Source organism: Dipodomys merriami, unplaced genomic scaffold, assembly GCF_024711535.1.
Source record: "Dipodomys merriami isolate MVZ:Mamm:240054 unplaced genomic scaffold, mDipMer1.0.p SCAF_154, whole genome shotgun sequence".
Lineage (NCBI taxonomy): Eukaryota > Metazoa > Chordata > Mammalia > Rodentia > Heteromyidae > Dipodomys > Dipodomys merriami.
Genome location: NW_027202871.1, coordinates 1,303,294 through 1,326,260, shown reverse-complemented (window position 1 = coordinate 1,326,260; position 22,967 = coordinate 1,303,294). Strand labels below are relative to the sequence as shown.

At 44.0% G+C, this 22,967-nt stretch overlaps 1 protein-coding gene across 2 annotated transcripts in view; it reads left to right on the top strand.

The window, feature by feature from the left end:
* Window positions 1-22,967, top strand: part of LOC138827340 (schwannomin-interacting protein 1) — a 476,238-nt gene that overhangs the window by 59,227 nt on the left and 394,044 nt on the right. Inside the window, exon 1 of one of the 2 annotated variants that reach the window (XM_070022858.1) lies at window positions 362-543. The exons of the other annotated variant lie outside the window; for it this stretch is intronic. The gene's annotated coding sequence lies outside the window, so the exon portion shown is untranslated. Of the gene's footprint in view, window positions 1-361; window positions 544-22,967 lie in introns of those variants that run through there. 2 annotated transcript variants of the gene reach the window in all.

Below are 22,967 nucleotides of genomic sequence, written 5' to 3'. Positions count from 1 at the left end.
GTTTCTGTGACGTCACGGGCAGTGACGCAAGCACGTTTGGCCCTGTCGCCGTGGTGACATGCCCGGCCGGGCCTGTGTCTGGAGCACGCGGGGGGGCCGATCTTCAGAGGAGCCGGGTCAGACGTGCGGGGGGTGAGCATGCGAGATACTGTCTGTGGAGACCGTCGAGGGCCGGGTGGCGCCCACAGCCTGGCTCCCGTCCCGGGCCTCCCAACCAGCTCAGGGCCGCTGGGTGGGGTGGCCGCGGTGAACCCGAACAAAGGCGGGCAGGCAGGTGGCCTGTGTTTGCTTTGCATAACTCTGTATGCACGAGTATTTCTTAAAAAAAGACTTCTGGTACTGAAATAAAAGCACAAACGCCAGTGCCACGGACAAGAGGACACCAGAGGTTTCGGACTCCGGAGATCAGTAACGCATAACGCCTGCCCAACTTGGATCCCAGAAAGCAGCCACCCCAGGCCTTTGGTTCTCCCCGCCACCCCCTTGGAAATCTACACCCGCCTGTCTCACCAAGGAACCTGGCAGTCAGCTCATCATCCACAAGTAAGTTCTGCGTGACTTCTGTACTGCCCGCTCTTTGCACGCTTACCTTCCTTTGTTTGGCTGGATGTAACCTTGACACTCGCTCGCGTGCCCTGAGCACCCAAGCTGGCCGGTAGGAGGGGAAGCAGAACCAGTAGAGAAGACACGAAGGGCAAGTGGGGTGCGGGGGACGCCCGCTCAGTGGCTGGGACCTGTCACGTGTCATCGGCTCCGTGCACAATCTCTCCCCTCCCCCCAACACACACATGGCCCCCTCGTAGGTGGCCACCATCAACCATGCTTCAATCACTGACTGTAGCCATTTTGCAAACTGAGATGGGTGTTGATACAAACACGTTTTTGTAAGTGGCTCCCTTTCAAACCCGTGAATATAAAGTTTCTATTTCTTGCTTGTGTCTTCCATCCACCTGTTTCTGGTGATTGCTTTTACTGTCTTTAGAAGAAGCAAATGTTGAATAATGTTTCTGGTCAGAGGTAAGCCTTAGGCAGTGTTGTTGGATAAGCAACCATTCATTTTTACCCAAAGTAAGGATGAAGTCATCCTTAGCCTATTTGTTTGCAGAAGGTAAAACAAAGGAGACATTCTCCTTTAGATGATCTGTATAGTGTTTGTGGATGAGTGTGTAAAGATAAAATTGAGCAAATCCCTTTCTCTTCTTGTTTAACATCTACAGGATTACCTTGGCTTTACATACTAATAACTGATTAGTTTCTCATAGGGTCTTCTTCTCTCTTCACGTGAAAATAGATGCTCTAATTTTTTCTTTCCCACAACGTAGCAGGCTACGTGCACATTTTTGTGCATGTGGTATTTTTTTTGCATATTTTGAAAGTGTTTCTGCCTCAGTGCAAAGAACTTCCTTATTCCTTCTTAAAAATCCAGATCCTATTCCTGTGTGAATGGACCACTTGGTTCACTGAGCCAGTTTCCTGCTGGTGGACATCGAGGCTGTTTCCTAGCCTTCTCTACTACAAACTACCACAGTGAAGACCTCTGGATGCCTGTGTGGGCAGACATGACATAAATCCTCAGGGGTGAGTGGCTGAGTTACAGGGCCAGTGTATTTGCATCTCAATACAAATAGTGTGACATCTACACCTGTAATTTTCTAATTTCAAATTCATTTTAAAATTATTCTGATTATACAGACTAATGGCAGATGGTCTCATAACCTGACGTATGAGTCTGGCATACAAGCCACATCAGATTGTCCACATCAAAATACTCAAAGGGTCCTGCTTTGTGCCCCAAACTAGGATATTTTTCCTCTTCTTTTGCTTTAGCAGTGAAATTAATCTTACCCGGGGGTTTCACTGTACTATTTGCATGCATGTTGGAATACCCTTTGTTGAAATTCCCTCCCTCCATAGGTCTCAGAGCAAGCCTCTTACTTTCCTCCTGACCTTGCTCATACACAGCGGGCTATGTATCAACCAGATGTTCATTGTATAGGGAGGGGCTGTGTCTTCTTTATTACTGAAGTTCAGACATACTGCTTTGAACTATTGCTTTAAAAACTACAAGGAAACCTATGCTTGCTAACTCCTCAGTCGAGCTGTGCCATATTGTATCAGCCTACTATAATTAGGGCTGGCTTAGGAAACCCCCAAATAATGCATCTAGATGCAACAGGGGCTTACTCCCCTAGACATTCCAGCACTGTTTTGTAAAGTGCATCAATACCAGCCATCTCTCAGATGTGGCTCTCACTGTCCTTATGTTGGTCCCTTGATGTCCTGATGGAATGTAGCTGCCAGAGTGCCAAATATTGCATCATCATTTCATGAACATCCTTATCTTCAAGAAGAAAAGTAAGAGGAGAGCAAAAGGTATCGACCAGGAATGCTTTTTGAAGAAGAAATCTTAGTATCACATGATATTTGTACTTACCTCTTAGTGGTCCACATTAAGCACAGTTTAATCACATCTAGGTATGGATGCTGAAAACGAGGACTAAACCAAAACCTCAGGGCTGTCCTGCTGAAGGGGAAGGGTGAAATGGATGCAGTGGGCATGCAGTTGGCAACCTTAACCCAGCACACTACTTGGACACTTTAATTAGGAGGGAGATGCCTTGAGGGCAGCGAACCCCAAGCTCAGCTGCCTAATGAGTCAAACAACTGCCTTGAATATTGAATCTGCAGGTCTAATTATGAAGTGTGGTCACAGCACAGGACTACAAGGCATTAGTGTCAGTCCTCTCGTGGCATATCAGGCTAATAATGTGTTCTCTGAATGCACACCTTGTCCTTGAGACCACCAGCAATGAGGGTGCCTCCCCATACCCTGTGTCATTGAGAGGTGTTGGGGAGACAGGACTTGGGTTTCCCTTTCAGACACTTCAAACAGAAGCTGAATGTTCTGTTGGAACACAACACTGAGTCTGTGTGTTCTGTTACAATGGAATTGTTTTGAAACAGCCTGCATTTGTGAAGCCAGGGCTATTGTCAACCTTTGTTAAGGTACATTTTGTAAAATACAACATTTTTAAAGTAAATGCATATGTGTCTTTGGAAGTCTACAATCTTGCAAATGTAGCATGCATTCATTTGAATCACTGGCTCATTTTCCTACTTTTTCTGATTTGCAAAGGAATAATTTCATAGATGAATTTTTCTCTAGCAGGTGGAAATCATAGCAGAATCATGCCACGAAGGAAAGGGTTGCTAGGCAACCATTTTCAGTGTCAGAAAAAAAATCCAAACAAATCTTCATTTTAAATATCAGAAGCGTGTGAAAAATTAGCTAACTTTTTATCTGATGAACTTGTAAATGAACTTATGCAACTTACAAAAAATTATGTCATCTCTTTCTATTTCTTTCCCTGCTGTGACTCAGATCAAAGATGGCACAATCTTCAAGGATGCAATTTTAGACCTGGGTCAAGCTAACCGTGGTTTGCAGCAAAAATACAGTTAGAATCCCTGGCCTGCTCTCAATTATGGTTTTGCCATTCTGAGATGCATCGACACAAGGACTCTTGACATCTGTTTTTGATGTCCTTGGAGTTAAAATGATTTCTGTGCAAGTATGGGGTCCTTCAGGAAAGTGGATTCTTTGTGGGTACTAGATTGTAATTAAACTGTAACATTGGCTCCTTACTCTGGCAAATGAGAGAATTGAGCTCATGAATTCAGAAATTCTGTTCTTCACCATATTCAAACCAACACTATGGCGTTGGGGACGGGTGGCTGTCGTGATCAGATCTGCTGCTGTGTGGAGGTTGGACAAGGGGTTCTGGGGGTCTCAAGGGGGTGGAGGAAGGCTTTATGCAAAGGGAAAGTTGGCAAAACCTCCTCTAGTCTGTCTTTAGCTGACTCTAAGACTCAGTGGAGGCTCAGTTCTGCCAAGTGGGAAGCATGGAGAGAGCTTGGTCATAGTGGTGTGCTTCCCTAGGCCTGGCTTTCTTGGGTGATGGGAAGCAAGCCCCTGGAAGGTTGGGTCCTTGTTGCTATGGGGTGTGGGTTTAATACATTTCAAATGCGAGGGATGCTGGAAACTTCACCCTTCCCTGGCTGTATGCTTCAGTCTGTGAGAGGCAATGCTGTGTTCCCCAGCATTAGAAGGCTGTCCTTCATCAGACAAAGACATTGAAAAAGTTTGTCTTTGGCCCATATTTATTTCTTCTACTGGGTCCTCTTTTCAAGTGTCTTGTGCTGACATTCTGTGCTGGAATCCCAGCACAAATTTCTCTTGCCATTTGAGCACATGAATCCACTGAGGTGAATTTGTATTTTTTTTAGCTGTTAGTATCATGATATTTCACATTCCTTATCTCTTCTTTCCCACATGACCCTATCAATAAGGCAAAGCAAAATTTATTTTCATTTTCTGATAAGGAAACTAGATTGTGTTAATGATGGAGCTGAAATTGGAACCCAGAGCTTCCTGCTTTCAGTGTAGGGCTGTGTTTACACAGTTGCAATTCAAAATTTCTTTTTCAATGGGCTCTGCTGCATGCTTGGTTAATGAACCCACTGTAAGTTAAAAGCATCATAGGGTGAATGTGCATTTGACAATCCTGATCTTCTTGACTTCTTAGTAATGCAGTGCATTATAGAATCAGGGTGCTCTCATGTGGCTATTAGCTGCAGCTCACTGAAACTTCCTAGCAGTAAGAGGAAGGAAGTATGGTCCTGTCTGTGGAAAATGGGTGAAGGCTAGCACTGTGGCTCACACCTGCAATCCTCACTATGTGGGAGGTTGAGCTCAGGAGGCTCACAATTTCAGGTCATCCTGGGGGGTGGAGGGAGGATTCGGAGATTGCCTCTCAACAGAAAACGCTGGGTGTGATGGCACATGCTGTCATCCCAGCTACCGAGGAAAGCATAAATAGAGGATCACAATCCAGCCTGACCACAGTAAAAAGTGAAACCCTGTCTCACAAGTAAGTAGAGAAAAGAAGAGCTGGAGACATGTTCAAGTTATGGAGAACCTGCCTAGCAAGCACAGAGCCCAAGTCCTGCCCCGTACATTACAATAAACGAAGATAAGTTCTCATTGGGTCATCTTAGCTTAAAGTATTGGCCTTTGCATCATAGCCCTGGAATTCAATGACATATTTAAAGATACCAGTTGGAGCCAGATGCTGGTGGCTCACACCTGTAATCCTCGTTACTGAGGATCATGGTTCAAAGCCAGCCCAGGCAGGAAAGTCTGTGAGACTGTTATCTCCAGTTAACTACCAGAAAAAACCAAAAGTGGCACTGTGGCTCAAGTGGTAGAGTGCTTGCTTTGAGCTGAAGAGCTCAGGGACAGCACCCAGGTCCAGAGTTCAAGCCCCATGACCAACTGAAAAAAAAAAGATATCAATAGGGTTTTTCCATCTCCTACCACACAGGATGCTTCTATAAGTGATTTATTTAACAGATATTTTGAAAGAGTAGGAATGACAGTGGTAGTTCGTTTGGGCCAGATTGTTATTTTGAAATAAGATTTTATTACATTAAACTATAATTTAGAAAATAAGATCTTCAGCAGATGGAAATGGCAGAGCCCGCTCTGTCTCAGCGAGGCTGGGCCTGTGTCCTCTGTGGACAAGGGAAGCAATGGACTCAGTTCCTCAGGCATCCTGCGTGCTTGGACAGCCTGGGCCATGTTCTCAATCTTGGGTTGTGGGTTCCTCTCTCACAGCCCAATTTAAATAGAGAGTGGTGATGTCACCTGCCATTTTCAGCGCCTCTAATATTAGCATTCCATTCTCAGCTAATTAAGGTGCAATGTTTCCTTTAGTCATTCTCATGATGATATTTAAATAACTTTCCTGATCTGTCCTTATGCTTCAGGAAAGTTTCTGTCTCTTTCTTTTTCCTTCTTTGTGAGTGAGTGAGTGATTTAGTAATCAGCCAATCCTTTATAATAGAAGTCTCCAATCCAAGTACTAGCTAGGCTGCCTCCTGCTTAGCTTCTGAGCCCAAAAGAGACCAAGCACATTCAAGGTGTAGTGGCCACAGGTTAAAAGCAATTTCTGCAGATCAGAACAGCCAACATGTATTCATCATTAATGCCATTATTATGGTGGGAGTCAGTTGGTTATTGATTATGAAGAATGTTTAGTTGCCCTCAAATTAAAGAAGTACATAAAACCAACAGTGAAATTTCACATTAATGAATACAAATACAAACAAACAAATAAGACAAAAGGGAAAAAGAAAATAAAAACAGCCACAACAGCAACTAAAAAAATACCTTTTGTTTCCTTTTTTTTGGAGTTAATTTCAGGGTAAGAATCATGTGATCATGTCAATAGATGCAGAAAGCATTCGATGAGCTCCAAAACCTCTTTCTGGTGAAAGCTCTGGAAAAGATAGGAATCCATGGAACATTCTTCCCTATAATGAAGGCTATATATGACAAGCCTACAGCCAGCATTATACTTAATGGTAAAAAGTTAAAAGCATTCCCTCTAAAATCAGGAATGAGACAAGGATGCCTGCTCTCTCCACTCCTCTTCAACTTAGGGCTGGGGATATTCTATCAGGAGACTAGTCGCTATACTTAAGTGGATTTAGAGATAGAGGCTCAGTCCTGTGTTGCAGATCTCACTGAGACTGGCTTGCTGGCCACAATGCCTTCTCCAGCCCTAACCTTGTCATCCTCAGGACTGCACTTGTTTTTATTAAGCTCCTGACATCAATACAGCATGCAGGGATCCATTGTGTTTCTCCTTATCCTCGCAGATCCTGTTCAATTCCAGCCCCCACTTGATCGCTGGATGGCCCCCAACTTTCCCGTTTCCCTCTTGTCTCTTACAGTCCAGTCGCTCTTGTGGCACAGAGATCTTTGTAAGGCCTCAATTAAGCCATGTCCCTCGCTTGCTGGAAGAACATAAAAGTGGTGTTGCAGTAAATCACTGCAACACTTAGTAAACGTTCATGTGATTCACCCTGCCTACCTCTCCAGCACCACCTGACATCCTTGTGCCCTGGCTTACTTTCCTCAGCCTGCTTCTGCCTTTTCCATATTATTCAAACAAGTAACCAGCCCGTGAAGCTAATTGTTACACAGTGTCTGGGTTCTATGTGGTGATCCAGGCTGGGTCTCTTCATGTGAAACATTCTCTTGACTCATTCCCATGCAGCCCCTGGCCCATTTTCTTGACCCCATATCCTAATGATTTTAGTTAAGGATTTGTTTGCTTGTCTGTGATCTCTCTCTCCTTTCTCCATTTGAATGAAAACTTGATAAAAATCAATGCTTTTTTTCATTTGGCTTAACTTTATTTGCCTTTTAACTGCTGTGCTCTCCAATTCTGGAATAGTTTTAGACACATAGGAGACTCAAGTCGATACACATTTAGTAGGCAAAGGAGATCTACAATTATTTTTGCACATTTCTTTACATGTCTACTTCTAGTATATTTCACACTTTTGATGGCAGAACTCATCATTTTACTCACTTTTTAACATAGGTACGTATGCATAAGAAATTGCTGTGGTGACCAGGTGTATTGATTCTGACTCAGAGAACAAAATCTACTCCAGCTCATATCTGAAGGAAGGCACTTCCAGCAGGCAGGAAACATCACCCTCAACGCTTCTCAGGATGCCCACTGAGGTGCAGCCAGGGTGAGGCTGCGGTAACCAAACTGCTTTCCTGAGGTGGGAAAGGCCTGCTGGTCTCACCATGCAGGCTTCCTGGTAAAGCTGCCAGCTGTCCTCACAGTGTGGGACTGGGCTTCCATGGGAGCAGAGCTCCAGATGATAGTCAGGAAAAGAACACACACACACACACACACACACACACACACACACACACACACACACACACACACACACACACACACACACACACTAAAACCTCACCTTGGAAGCCACTGTTACTTCTGCCAGATTTTATTTGCTAGAAACACACACACACACACACACACACACACACACACACACACTAGAACATCACCTTGGAAGCCACTGTTACTTCTGCCAGATTTTATTTGCTAGAAACACACACACACACACACACACACACACACACACACACACACACACACACACACACACACTAAAACCTCACTTTGGAAGCCACTGTTACTTCTGCCAGATTTTATTTGCTAGAAACACACACACACACACACACACACACACACACACACACACACACACACTAAAACCTCACCTTGGAAGCCACTGTTACTTCTGCCAGATTTTATTTGCTAGAAGCAAGCCACAAAGTCCAGTCATCAAAAGAGAGAGCCCAGATTACAGTGTGTGTGTGTGTGTGTGTGTGTGTGTGTGTATGTGCATGCCACATGCCAGTAGTGGGATTTAAAACAGGGTCTGGACTCTGTCCCTTAGCTTTTTATTCAAGGCTGGTATCATTTGAGCCACAGTTCCACTTCTGGCTTTTTGATGATCATCTGGAGACAAGAATCTCAGGTTTTTCTGCTTGGGCTGGTTTCAAACCAGGATCCTCAAATCCCAGCCTCCAGAGTAGCTAGGATTACAGGTATGAAGTACTAGCATCTAGATTACATCTTCTGTAGAGACTTTGTGTACATGTATAAAGCCACCACAGTTATCTGTCCCCATCAAACAGCCAGGATGAACATAATGGGACAAGTGAAGGTTGACTCTGAGAGGATGGACTTTGGGGTTTGAGTTATATCTGAGGGATCTGGGCCAGCCCATGCACCTGTAATCCCCAGCACCCAGCATGGCGTCCATGCTATCCCACACGGTGGGTGCCTAATGAACAGGGAAAGGAGTATTGTTTGAGCAGGTAGACAAGAACTACATATACAAATGCCAACTTTTAGGATCCCAAATTGTAATTACATTCCTCTTCCAACATGGTCTTTTATATGGTCAATCTCGTTGCATTCAGGTCTGTGAGTTGCTTCTTTAACAAGAAGACAACACATTTCAAGACAGTTCACAAAACCCAAACATGGTGGAAGGCTGTTTGGACAGTGATGTATGTGGTGTCCAGGGTTTGCAATCAACAAATAGCAGCTACAGTCAAGAGTAGGCCAAAAGCCCCATGCACATGGGTGGTACCATGGAGACAGCATGGCAGAAATGGTGCTCAGCCTCAAGTCCAAGTGGGAGGAAGGGAGGTGAGTGTTACCATCCTCCTTTCTACAGAGCGAAGGCCGCCTCTTCCTGTCTAGCAAGGTAAAGTGAACCACAGAGCAGGTGAGATCGGAGCAGCATTTTCCTACATGCTGCTGGTAAGGGAGAAAGAGAAGGTCAGCCTGGGCATCTTTGAAAAGCTTTCTGCAGTCCTGTGGCTGCTTTTTCTTTTCTTTTGCTAAGAATGAAAAGCAAGCCTTACAGAGGAAGAACATTCTGTTGGACAGAGAAATTCAGAGAAATCCACTGAGGCTCCTTTGACAGTGTTGATATTGGCCTTCTAGTCTCATGATTGGTCTCAGGGTTTCTGTTTTGAAGATGCTGTGTTAGATGGCGGGGGGGGGGGGAATTTGGGTAAGTTACTCTACAAATAAAGGCATTTTGCAACATTAATTTTATTCAGAATATACTTACTGGCTCTTGTTAAATCTTCTTGTGCTAAGCCCTGAGCATACAAGAAAAGCATATGCCTAGTGCCCTTTCATGAATTAAAGCCCAACTTTTTATTCTGACCTGAAACTCAATACCCAAAGAAGGCCTTACATTTTTATTTCTTCTGGGTCAGATGGGACAGTGGGAGATGGCTCGCACTTCAGGGTATCTTCTGAATGAGAGCAGGATCCTCTGCTCTTACAGCTCCCATCCTTCCGGCTGCTTCGGTGAAGCGGGCAGCAGTGCCACCCCAGTGCAGTGGGCTTCTCTCCTGGCAGGGCCTCAGCCTTTGGACTGTGCACATTTGCAAAACTAGTTAGAACTCCTCATACTAAAAGTGGCAGGAATTCTGATGGCGCATTGTCCTTGGGAAAGCTGCAGCGTGGCAGCACCGCAGGCTCTGCGGGCTTGCTTCCTTTGGGCGTGAACCTCTGTCTCTCAGCATGCTCACTTCTGGTTCTCTGGTTCTCTGTTATGGTAAAGCCAGCTGCAGCCCCTGAGGCCTAACCTCCACTTACTGCAATCAATGGAAACAGTTCCCAGAAGCAAACTGCTCTGATTGGTACATGCCCTGGTTTGGGACCCATCACTGTGACTCCCATAGGTGGGCTATGTGGTTAGGCTTCATCCAATGAGAGATGTTCCTCAGAGTTGGGCCTGAGATCAAGACCACCCAAGATGCTCACCAGGCTGAGTTCATGAGACTTTATCTCCAGTGAACCAGCAGATAGCTGGAAGTGGAGTATGGTGTGGCCCTAGTGGTGGAGTTGCTAGCCTTAGGGACAGGGCCCAGTCCCAGAGTTCAAGCCCCAGGACAGGCATGCATACACACACATACACACACACACACACACACAGAGCTGCTAGAACTGGATCATGGAACATGGTGATACTGATTGACTTTGGAGTCTGGGAAATATGAGTGCTGTATCTCCTTAGGTACCACAGGAGATACATCACTCAGTGTCTCTGATTCTCCAGGGTCGGAATGTGAACCTCCTCAGGCCACAGTGACAAGTGGTCCTCTGGTTTTCCTGTCATCACAGAAATTAAGTGGGCCATGGGATTTATAGCTTATATAAGGGCTCTGAGTTGGTTTATTAGAGTGAGTTCAAGCAGAAGGTTAGTCAAATAGCCTTCCAAGTTGAAAAATAATAACACTGCCACTTTATCCGTGCTCTTATCTGAGGAGCTACAAAGTACTGTACAAAGCCTGATGTCAGCCCTCTGGGGTGATTGATATTATAGCTATTTTAACAGGGAGATTTTATCTCCATTACCCGTTAGAAGAAAGCCATTCTGAAGATGCCCTGACCAAGGTTAAGAATCCTATTCAGTAAACAGAGGCAGCTGGGCACAGGCTTTCGTCCCCATTCTTCCCTTTAGTGACTATGCAGGCACACATACTGCCTCGTTTATGTTGGCTCCTGGTACGTTCTCTATACAGGAGACCACTGATGCCACCAGAACCCCTTTGTACATTTTAGCATAAAATCGTCTCCTCTGGGAAGCTGGTCTTCCTTCCTAGAGGAAGGACCCTGGGCTTCATAAGCCCAGGGAGACAGAGCAGTATTTTCCCTTTTTGCCAAGCTTGCACATGAGGAGAAGTTTGGGGCGGTCTTTGCTGTCAAACGTATCTTTGTAGAATAACTCTTTTGCAAAGCTTGGGTATTTGGTTTCTTCTGGCACTAAGACAACTCAGGCTTCATAAATGCTAAGCTCACATTCTACACTGAGTTATGCTCCTAGACCCTCGATTATTGATAATAACTCCATGCTTTAGACCCTTTAGACCATTTCAAGGGCACAGTTGGGTGAGAGGAGGCTCAGTTCCTTCCTTTATCATGCTGCCCTTGGTGCAGCCCTTCAGACTTTCAGGTGGGCGTCTGCATTCAGGGAACTTTCTGGGAGTGGCCTCATGAACGACAAGCATGAGAGAGTGACAAGGAGGACTGGACAGCGCTTTACTGTTGACTTATGAAGCTACTGTGACAAAGGCTTTAGCCCTTGGCAACTCTGCAGCTAGAAGGACTTTTCTAGGGAAGCCCTTCAGAATTCTCTGGAGTTGAGGTAAGAGGGGCTTGCTGTTGGCCAGCCCATTGCCTGTGGATGGCTTGTAGATAAGAGTATAGCGGCTTTGGCTAAGGAAGCCCTCAAGGCCAAGATCAGCTCCTGGGAGGGATTGCTATGTACACATCACTGACCAGCACAGGGTGTCTAGGGGAAGGGATGTTTCTTGTCCCTGAAAGGTGATCTAAGTAGCAAACCATGGCATCCACTGTCATTCATGCTTTATATGCTTAAACCCATTGTTGTCGAATATTAAGTTCTTCCTCTATAGGAACAGGTCAGTAAAGCAAAACACCAAGAGATGAGTAACTTTCTCAGATTCACACAGCTGAATGGTGGAGTCATGATGTCAGCCCAAACCAAATCTCTGAACCCATCACGCATTATTCCACTATAATGAATAGTAAATGGAAGCTATTATTATGATCTCTTCCAATGTGTCTTTGACATATGGCCATTGCATAAGAAAGGACTTCGCTTGAACTTAATTTCAATCTCTATTTTTATGGAAATGTTTTAAACTGAGAAATCATTTTAAAACTGAGAAATCCTAGGTAGTTTATGTGTCTTTAAGAATTTGGCTCTCTGAATGAGCCAAACATTGGGATCACCTGAATAGTCTTTTAAATTCCCAATACTTAGCCCACCTGCCAGAATTATTCTGTGGAAAAAAACCCAGGCTGGAGTCATTTCGAGAACTGTCCACATGATTACAGGGTGCAGGTGCACTTGAAAACCATCTTCCAGGGCCTATGTGGCTCCACATCATAGCAAAGCTCTGAGTTGGCTTTCTTCCCCCTCCTTGGGGTCTTCTGAAGGGGACATATTCATTGCCTACATATGTGTGTGCTCATGTCTCTTTCTCATATTGCCAGGTTCATTCCTGCTCTACCATTATAAATGAGGTAAATTACTGATTGCTGTTTTTCAGTAGAAATAAAGCCACTTGGAGGTTAAGTGACTTACCCAGTGTCACACAGCTCAGATGTAATACAGTGAGGATGCAAAACCATGTATTTTCATCCGAGTCTGAATGTGTGGCCATCAAGCTATACCACCATTTCTGAACTTCTCCATCTACCACTGAGACTCATGTACCAAACAAAACTGTTTCCTTTCTCCAGCCTTCTCCTGTGCACCACTGTCATAAAAAGAAAACACATCTTGCCTATTTTCCTGTGTTCTTGGTCTTCATTAAAGGCATTTGGTTCATCTTTCCACCACAAATTTGAGGTTCATTCATGATTTCTCCACTTCTGTTGCCACTTGTTTGTAAGCAAGCTATTGGACTATTAGGCAGAGAGAAAAACAGGGGAAATAGAAGCCAACCATAGTGAAAATGAGGTGATAGGAATTCTGGTGAGATTTTCACAGGAGAGGTGAACAGAGATATTAAACTCTAAATTGTGTGTGTTTCCTATTATGATTCCTTAAATCTTCTATACCTCTCATTTCTCACTGCCACCACCATTGTCCTGGCTCAAAACACGATTTCCATCTTCTAAATGGTTGACTTTGCTTTTTTTTCCCTCCCTCTTGGATCTGTCTCTGATCCATATAGAGTGGACTGCTGTACATGTCTGATCACGGCATATGACCATACCCTAGGTCCGTGGCCAAGAGACACATCCTCTAATGCGGGAGTGATTTGAATAGCATATTAGGAAACTTAGAAAGGAATGCAATTTTTCTCCTGAAGGAATCAGAGCTGTGCGAATAAAATTCCTGGTTATATCTTAAATGCCACAGGATCCATAACAGGAGTCACCAGTTCAATTGCGTGTAGCTTGGCTAAGTGTTAGCATTAAGGAAAGTGGAGAAACTGAGCACCTGATTGTTCTGGTCCTATGTAAGGAAGTAGCTGTTATCTACCGTGTAGCCCAGTGCATTCTGTGTGGTCAGATTTTCCTATTCCTCACCAGAAGCCAGAAATCCAGATTCAGTGGGTTATCTTAGGGTTTTTCAAATGTTGGGCACCAGGTCAAAGTTTTTATTCTTATAGCACAAACAAACCATGCACATGGGCTGGTGTGAGGTGTGGTCTCTAGTGTCAACCAGTGGTCTGTGGCAGGTGGTTTTTCCCCCCATATACTCTTGACTCCTTGGTTGCATTGTAAATGCCCTGTGGCCATGAATTTTAAAAGTAGGCCCTGTAAATCCTAATGAAAAGTGCTCTCCAGAAATCTCTGAAATGAGCTTTATCCTATTAAACAAAGAACGTGTGGCAGAATTAGAGAAGTTTCTTTAGTGGTTATGGGGTAGTTAGATGGACTGTGAAATTTTAATCGAGTAAAAATTCTGTGTGTCGGGCTCTTTTCTGCACCACTATTTCCTCACAAAGGCAAGTTTCTCTGGCTCTAAACAACTGGAAAAGGAAAGGAGAAAATAATGGCCTCTCACACTACTGAGCATCTAGTACATGCAAAGCATGCCACAAACTAGAATCAACCAAGCTAGAATCAACACAGTATTTAATTCTCCCTGCAGGGATAGAAATGCACCAGAGGGGTGCTCACTCCCTCTGGTTGTGTTGCCTGTGTCTGTGACAGACTAACACACTGATGTTAAGACAATAATGCAAAGCTGCTGGCTTTGGTATTAGATATTGGTCTTTGGACTGTATAAAACAAATAGAAAAGGCAATTTTATATTGAGGGGGAGGGCAGTTTGTGGGCTGGAGATGTGGCTGAGTAGCAGGAAACAAGCTCAGCATCCTGGAGGCCCTGGGTCAATCTCCAGGACTGGTTGTGTGAATGTCTGGTTATGTGGATGTGACACTTACTAATTCAAGAAGAACACTTTTCTCTATCTTGCATCTTTATTAAAAGGGCCCCAAGGACCTAACTTACAAGAAACCTTCATTGGAACTGAAGGGAAGGATCAAGGCCTTTCAGAACGAGCTAAAAGTTCAGTCATGTGGAAAAAACTCCTAGGTCTACAGTCCTGAATCCTCAGGGTCCAGGGCTCCCACAATGACAGGAGGTCTCTCCCAAGCTGAGACTTAAGACTAATGAGCACAGAATCGTGATGCATCCTCCATGTAATCTTTAGCAGTGAGAGAGACAGGAACATCCGAGACCCATCGGGCAGCAAAGTCTGGAGAACACATCCTCATGTCAGATTGTCCAGGGTCCAGGTACTTCTTAGCTGTGTGGCTTCACCCAAGATATCCACCCTTTCGCTGCCCTGGGTTTTCATCTAAAAGAATAAGAACAACTGCAACTTCTTCATAATATTATTGTAAGAGTAAAGACCACATTTATAAAGCACTCAGAATCTAATTCTTGAGTAGTTTAGGAGTTCAGACCTAGTTCTAATAAGTGTCCCCCAACACTAAGTTTGTTCCATAGAAGGTAAATGAACAGCACAGAGTCCCAACTGGTTTCAGCACCACCTGGACCAGTGCTCTTGGTTCAAATATTTTCCCCATAAGGCAGTGTGACCTCAAGAAATAGCTGCTCGGGGCACAGTCAGGACCGCATATCAGTGGGGATATGGAGTGATCTGCTCCCCAGATTTTTTTCATGAATCAGTCAGACTTGGGTTCCAGAAATCTCTTGAGCTGGCTTAAGTAAGGGAAAACTGACTGAGGGGGTGAGGAATCTGGTGCCTCAGATTGATGGGAAAGCTGAAGACAAGGGAAGCAGGGGCCCCATTCACCGCCTTCCAGGAGAGAGCTTGGTGAGTAGTCAGTGTGCAGATACAAACTGAATTGGAATCTTCTACCCTAAGTTCTTGCTTGAGTCAGAGTCTTGAATAAAGATGTAATTCGCTAGGCTGAGCCATGGCTCTGGCTGTACCAGGGCAGGAGGGAAAGCTTTGTCCTGGCTCCACATCAATCTAAACTACACTTAAGAAAGATGACACTACTGATTCTTGATGATTTTAAAGATCCTCATGGACAAATCAGAGAAGGCTTGAGGTGTCTGTGGGTCCCTTCCTGGCTGAGCTAAGGAAGGGACAAATGCCAGGTTGGGAGCGAGATGGTTAAGAATTAAGGGGTGAGCCAGGCAGCAGTGTGGCTCATGCCTCTCAGGAGGCAGAGATCTGAAGATCACGGTTCGAAACCACCCCTGGGCAAAGAGTCCCGATGAGACTTTTATCTCTAATTAACCACTCAAAAATCAGAAACGGTGCTCTAGGCTTGAGCAAAAGAGGTCAGGAACAGTACCCAGGCCCTGAGTTCAAGCCCCACAACTGACCAAAAAAAAGTGTGGGGAGTTCTGTGTTCTGATAAAAGGGCTCTCAAGATCCACTGACCTTTGTGGTTTCTGAACATGGAAAGAGTGACAAAAGTGAAAATGAGGAGAAGAAAGAATGAGGTCAAAGCTAAGAGAAACCATCAGCCATTACGGGTCTTAAAAGGGACCTTGTCAGAGTATGAGGAGGAAAAGGCTAATCACACACAATAATTGTACAGGGACTTACACTTAATAAGGTATGTATCTCCTAAAACGGAAATGCACCATAGCCTGGTTTAGCAATCCACACAGCAAAGGCTACTCAAAAATTCTTTCAAAACATGAAGATTCAGGAATAGAGGCATAGTTCAAGTGGTAGAGTGCCTACCTAGTAAGCATGAGGCCCTGCATTTGAGCCCCAGTACCACAAAAAAGGCATGGAAAAAAAGAAAGAGAAAGGAAGGAAGGAAGAAAAAAAGATTTAGGTTTTACAGTAGTAAGGTCTGCCAAAAGATCCACCAAGGATATTTTGTAAACAGTCAACATGTCAGTGGGAAGAGATGGAATTTAGAAACACTACCATTAAAAATAGGACTTTAGGACATCTTCAAGCCCTTTGCTTTGGAATCAATAAAATAAAATTTCAACTCTGCCAAGAGTTGGAAGCATAGAGACATTCTTAAAAAGTGTACGGCTGATTGTGGTATCTATACACAATGGAATATTATGCAGCCATTGGAAATGACAAAATAATGGCATTTGCAGGGAAATGGATGGAGCTAGAAGGAATCATGTTGAGCGAGGTAAGCCAAGAACGAAGAGACAAACGGTACATGGTCTCCCTGATAAGTAGATGCTAAATCCAAAATGTTAGGTGATACGACAAAACTAACAGGACTTAAGAAACAAAGAACTCCCACTCATCTGGTTGAACCACTACTAAATATCCCCATGCTGCTGATCACAAATATGGTATATAACATGTGAACACCGTTATATGTTACAGACTGTGATAGACAATTTGCTCCAGGAAACTTAGAATGAACTTGTGACTTTAAATGAGCATCATTATTCCACAATACTGTGAAATTCCGGGAATTATGTAATCACTTAATCACAATCAAAAAAAAAAAAAAAGAACCTCGGGGAAGGGAGGGAGGGAGGGGATGGTAGGGGGAAAACAATGGAGGGGGTAACAATGTTCAAGAGGAAGTGTACTCATTACCTCACTCATGTAACTGTAACCCTCTGTATAGTATCTTTACAATAAAAAAAAAGAGTACGGCTGAAATGAAGAGGGAACAAAAGGAAATTATTTGTAGTCATTCATTGTATCTGTTTGATTATTTCCTTTCCATCTCCCCACACATCACTGAAACACATGAACATGTCACTTAGGTTTGGTAACCCAGTGAAGGATTGGCAAAGACAGTTTGTTCTCCTGGAGCTTAAATTCTGTTTGACTCAAGTTGAGAGTCTGGCTTTCAGAAATACACCCCCAATGGGGAGACAAGAGATATTGGGTGATTCTATGCCAGCCTCCCTCCCCAGCTAATCAACAATACCGACTCCTAGCTTACCTAGAACCATAGGCACAACTTGTGGATATGTGAGATTGCCTCACAGACTGCAGTGGCTAAGACTTAATTCTTCTAAAAACTTTTGTCTTCCCTCTGGAAGATTCTAAAACACAAACAGTTGCCAGTCTGTGAGCTGGGAGGAAGGTAAAAATCAGATCATTTCCTAAGCATGAAAACAAATGACCAGATGGTTGATCAAAACGGAAGCAGACTGCAGCATGAAGATGTGCTTTAACAGCGGGCTCCTTGGGTTCCTGCTTCCTGGGGAGTTTCCATCCGAGGCCCTGGGCTCCACTTGTCTATTCGACATTTCCTCCCAGTTTTTCGGACAAGGCCCAGGTTGAAGGATAAAGACAAATGGTCCTTTCCCTCTTGGTCCTGGTGACTCTTCCCACCCTGCACCTCAACTGCCACAGTATGGTGGCAAGCTAAGCAGACTTTCAAAGCCCAATCATGGCACTTGTTTGGGGGCTACGTGGAGGCATTGCTCAGTTTTGCAGATTGCTGTGTGTGCCTTTTGAGAGAGGAGGGAGCCGGCTCCGTCAGCTTTCTCTTTTCAGCTCAGTGATCACAGCTGAGCCCACAGACAAGTAACACAGATGCCTTTTTGATAAGGTACAATGGGGTTTTAATTGGCTCTACCATTTCTAACTGCCTTTTTGACCCATACCTGATAAACTGCTCAGAGAGCTTGCATTCTCAGAAATGTGTCATTAACTAAATCTCTTTCTGCTGGCTGCTTGTTTGTAACAAGGAGTTAAGTCATTTCTGTTAGCATACGAGGACTTTTCCTCCATTCTGTAAACCCGGGGTACCTGTAAGGTAACCAATATGTCCCATTTTTCTCACAAGGTCTTCCAGTGTAGGGAGGTTCTTGAGGAGTCAGCAGGCTTTGCAGGGTCATTCCTGACTTTATGTGGTTGCAACTCTGGTTTAGGTAGTGATAAAAACCTAAGTTCACAATGGTGAACCTGGGGCATGGACGTTTTGTGTCTTAAGTTTTTCAGTTGAGTGTGTGGCCTTCTGTTACAACATAGACAGCTGCCCCCAAATCATGTTCACTGCCTTCTGTTACTGCCTTTCTGTTCCTCTAAGTTAGCTAGCCAATTTCTGTGGCTAGTAATAAAAGAATCATGATGGTGGCACTTTTGTATTTCATCCTCCATTGATCTTTCCAAGTATTAGGGGGGAGGCAGAAATCTGATATTTGCTGAGTAACTTTTCCTACTTAGCTTATTTAAGTAAAATTGAAGTCAGAAAGGTCACGTATCATTTCTCAAAGTCCTACATAGTTTTATCACTTCCATATTTCTTGAGATATCCATTATCTACTCCCTCTCAATTTTTGAATCCTAATACTTTAGTTTCACCATTTTGCTCTCCTCTAAGCTTCTGGGAAATGATTACCCAAGAGTCACTATTACAGTAGGCTTCTACTAAATTCTATAATGGTTGTTGAAAACCTGAGCTTCAGAGCCTAGGTTTCATCAGCGACAGCAGAAAAGCTGTTTAAGCAGAGTACTGTTTATAGGCTCTGTTTTATAACTCCTTTTTACTTCCATGCTATAAAGTGAAATTGTTAACCTCATAGTTGATATTGTATCATTTTCCCCCCTTCAGAAGATTACTCAAAAACTCTGGTGGTTACAACATCTACCTGCATGTAGCCAAGAAAAATCTATGACCAAAGGCTTCATTGTTTTATTTTTCCATCAAGATTTTTCCTAATTAATAAAATATGAAATTTAAAAGCTATGGTCTTTCAAGTTGAAGAGCTAGGGAGGAATTCAAGGTGCCATAAAATGATCAGAGAGGATAATAAAGGTACAGCATACTATTCTGAAAAAAAAATACAAATAAATAAAGTGATGGCTGAAAGATCACTTGACTGTTGACATTGATGAGCTTTGGGACAACTGACCTAAATTGCCAGAATTACAGGTGTGAGCCTGTTACTCTCACTCATGAAAGGTGTAAAAAGAAAAAAGATTTCCATCGAGAGCTGTTGAAAAGGGGCATTCATTGTTCGGGGAATATGGCAAACCAAAGGTAGAATGTTGTTTCTGAACATATATTTTTTGGGGGGGAAAAGATTTGGGGAAGTTATTAGACCCCTGGGAAAGGTAATAACTAACTTCATCTCAAACCTTTGTAGCATTTGGAAAGCATGCTGACTTTTTTCCCCCAGTAAGCATCTCCAGCTAAACCATTGAGAAACAAATGCAGCCAGATCTGACTTCATTTGTACACATGCTAAGAAAGCAAATATGCAATGGTGGGGAGGCAATTAGGGCTGTGGAGCAGAGCACCATTATTTTAAAACTTATCCTTTAGCACAGTTTTGACAAGATAATGAATGTGCGTGTGCTGAGGTGGGAGTGGAGAAACTTAGAAGGGAGGAAAAATGAGCTCATTGAGTCTTCACGGACTATCAAGTCTAGAGACCTTTCCCTGGGAAAGTGCCCTTTGTTAGTGCTGCTGGGGAGCTCCTGACAGATGATAGAAAAGGACCCAGATTATTCCTCAAGCCAGAGCCATCTCGAGAATAATGGTGCTGTGCTCAGCCTTTGCTCTCAGCCTCATCCCACCCCAGCTACTTCTAACAAATGCCTCCTGTTTTTCCCCAAGCTGTCTTTCTTCTACCATGAGAGGAAACAGCCATCAGCAGTCATCCACCCAAGCTTATGGCTTCAGGGCCCATGGAGGGGATATTTCAACCCAAACCAGGGAGGATGCAAAAGGGGTCAGGCAAGGCAAGATGCCGGGACAGACGAAGATATACATGTGTAGAGGGAGTGGGTTCCAAGGGTTCTGAAGCTCAGTAGATAAGTGACTGTTGGGAAGCTCCATCTGAAATAAAAATCAGGAGATCAGTTAGGTCCTAGGTGGGGTTATGGATGATGAGAGGCATGGGGGAGGGCACTTACAGATGATACCACGGTAACTGCGCCGCGGTTGCCCACATTGCTTTGTCATCATGGAAGTCCTTTTTTTGATTACTAACACCCATCCATCTCATTCACTGAACAAATGCTGAGCTTCCTTTGCGAAGACAGCCTCATATGCTGATTGTACACAGAGAGGTTGGATCCAGAGTACCTGGGTTCAAATCCAAGTCCTTTCCCTAACAACCTGGGGGGGGGGTCCTAGGTAAGGCAGCCTTTGCACTTCAGTGTGGTCCACTAACGATGTGCTGTCCTTGGCTTCACAGGGTTTTGAGATATGTTCGTGGGATCATAGGAAGACCTTCCCTGACGTTCTGGTTAAATTCCTCTGGCATAAAAATTCCAACCTTTCACAGTGCTGTATTTTGGGGTAGTATTGGTAAAAATCAAAAGCCTCATCTAGATCTAAAAAGGAACACACACTAAAGATTTCACTCAGGTTATTATTATTATCAATGTCATCATTATTTTGGCCTTACTAGGGTATGAACTCAAGGCCGAATGCTTGTGAGGTTGGTGTGATACACGTGAGCTGGACCTCCAGCCCTGATTTTAACTGATTATTTTGGGGAAAAGGTCTTGTTTCCCACTTGGGAATTTAACCTATCTATTTCAGTCTTCCCTTCATTGCTGGGACCACCAATACATGCCAGGGAATCTGGTCTCCATTTGTGGGGACTTTTCTACCTGGGCTGGCCTGATATCATGATTCTCCTAAGTCTCGTCCTCTTGTGTAGCTTGGGATGATAAGTATACATCATTGTGCCATACTATGGGTTGAAAAGGAGTCTCCTGAACTTTTCTGGCCAGACTGGCCTCAAATCACAATCCTCCCATTCTCAGCCTCCTAAGTAGCTAGGATTAGAGATATGAGTCATTGGTGCTTGGCTTAACTTATTAGCGAGGAAATAGGCAAAGATGTTACAATCAGGTCAAAGATAAATTTTTAAATGGACATATTTATGAATCAGGAGTATTGAAATGTATATGCAATTAGGAGTGTGAGAGAGGCCAGTTCACCTGTACCACTCAAAGTAAGTCTGTAAGTCAGCATTACTCTGCATTATTATCAATTTTGCATGATTTGTACAATGCCTCCAAAGGCGATGGACAGCTGGCCCCAGAAGAGTGTGTTGAAATCCTAGCTCTGCATAGCTCGCTGGCCAGACTCACTTCCTCCTCCAAAATGTTGGGATCCTTTCATGTTGTTGCCTGTGGAAAGCCACGCTTCTCTCAGGAAATGGTGCGCCCACTGCTGTTGGCCTGCGAAAACTCTTGGGGTTTGGAGACTTGGAAACATCTGTCTCAATGACTGCAAAGGAAATGAATGTGACAAACATCTCTTGGAGAAACTGAAGAATCTTCCCCCACCCCCTGCCTCTCCAAGAGAGAGACTTTTTAAGAAAAGGAAAAAAGTGTGCATGAATTCTTGTGTGAAAAAGAGAGTAGAGGGCAGGTAGACGAAAAGGAGGAAGGGGATGGTTGGGGAAGTGAGGGGATGGAGGAGGCCTATGGGGAGAAGGAAGAGGAAGAGAGTCAGACAAGCACCTGTGGGTGTCTCCTGCCTTCCACTTCCTGCACAGGCTCACCCCAACCATTCCATGAGACTTCCACTTCCTGCCTTCTACTTCCTGCATAGGCTCACCGTTCCCTGAGACTTTCCTGGCTATAGCCACCCACCACCATCTCTTTAGGAACACATCACACTGTTGGAGGTGAACAGCAAACAAAAACCTTTCCTGTTAAATCATGTGCACATCAGATCCAATTTCTTAAGGCTTTTTTGCTGAAATTTGCCTCTTTTCATAAATAATGCTATTTCTCCTCCTGGAATACATCTAAAGGTAAAAGACAGTTCTTAATTACTTTCTTTTCAACTGCTTCCACATCCAGATTGCTTAATGGCTGCTGCCCTTAGGTCTGCCTTATCCACGGACTTTCAAGGCCCTGCTGGCAATCCCATCAGTCCCACAATTTGCATGAATGGTTCTTTAATAAACATACAGCCCCTTTATCACTGCTCCCTACAGTATCCTCATTAGTCAGTAACCTAATTCAGGCTTGAAAGATTTCCTTTGTAGTGCCCTTTGTTTCCTGTCCATTGTCTAATTTTCTGTTCAGCAGGACATTTTTCTGCAGCCCGTGGCTTGTTCCTTGGCAGGCACATGTGCATTTCTTCTTCCTTTCACAATAAATGAGTACATAGAAGCACCCAGTCTGTTTCCCATTAATGGTGCGTTCCATTTGGCAAGACAACAAACCATCAGGGGAATGTTATGGAAACAACCCCTGGAGTTATCAACAACAGAATAATGGGACTTAAAAGTAACAGAAGTCAATAACTTGACTTAGGGGTGTACATGAAGGTTACAAAGACAGTCCATGCCACAGAGTGAACTCAGTCATTCAACCAGCAGTTTCCATTTGGCCAATTTAAGAGCTTCATCAGCTCTTCTATATTTTAATTTTTATTTATTTTTGTCTGTTGTGGGGCTTGACCTCAGGGCCTGGGTGCTGTCCCTGGGCTTTTTTTGCTCAGGCTAGCACTCTACCACTTTGAGTCACATCGCTATTTCCAGCTCTCTTATTTTTGCCCAACAAATTTGGGTTGAAGAAGGAATCAACACTGGGACAGCTCACTTCCT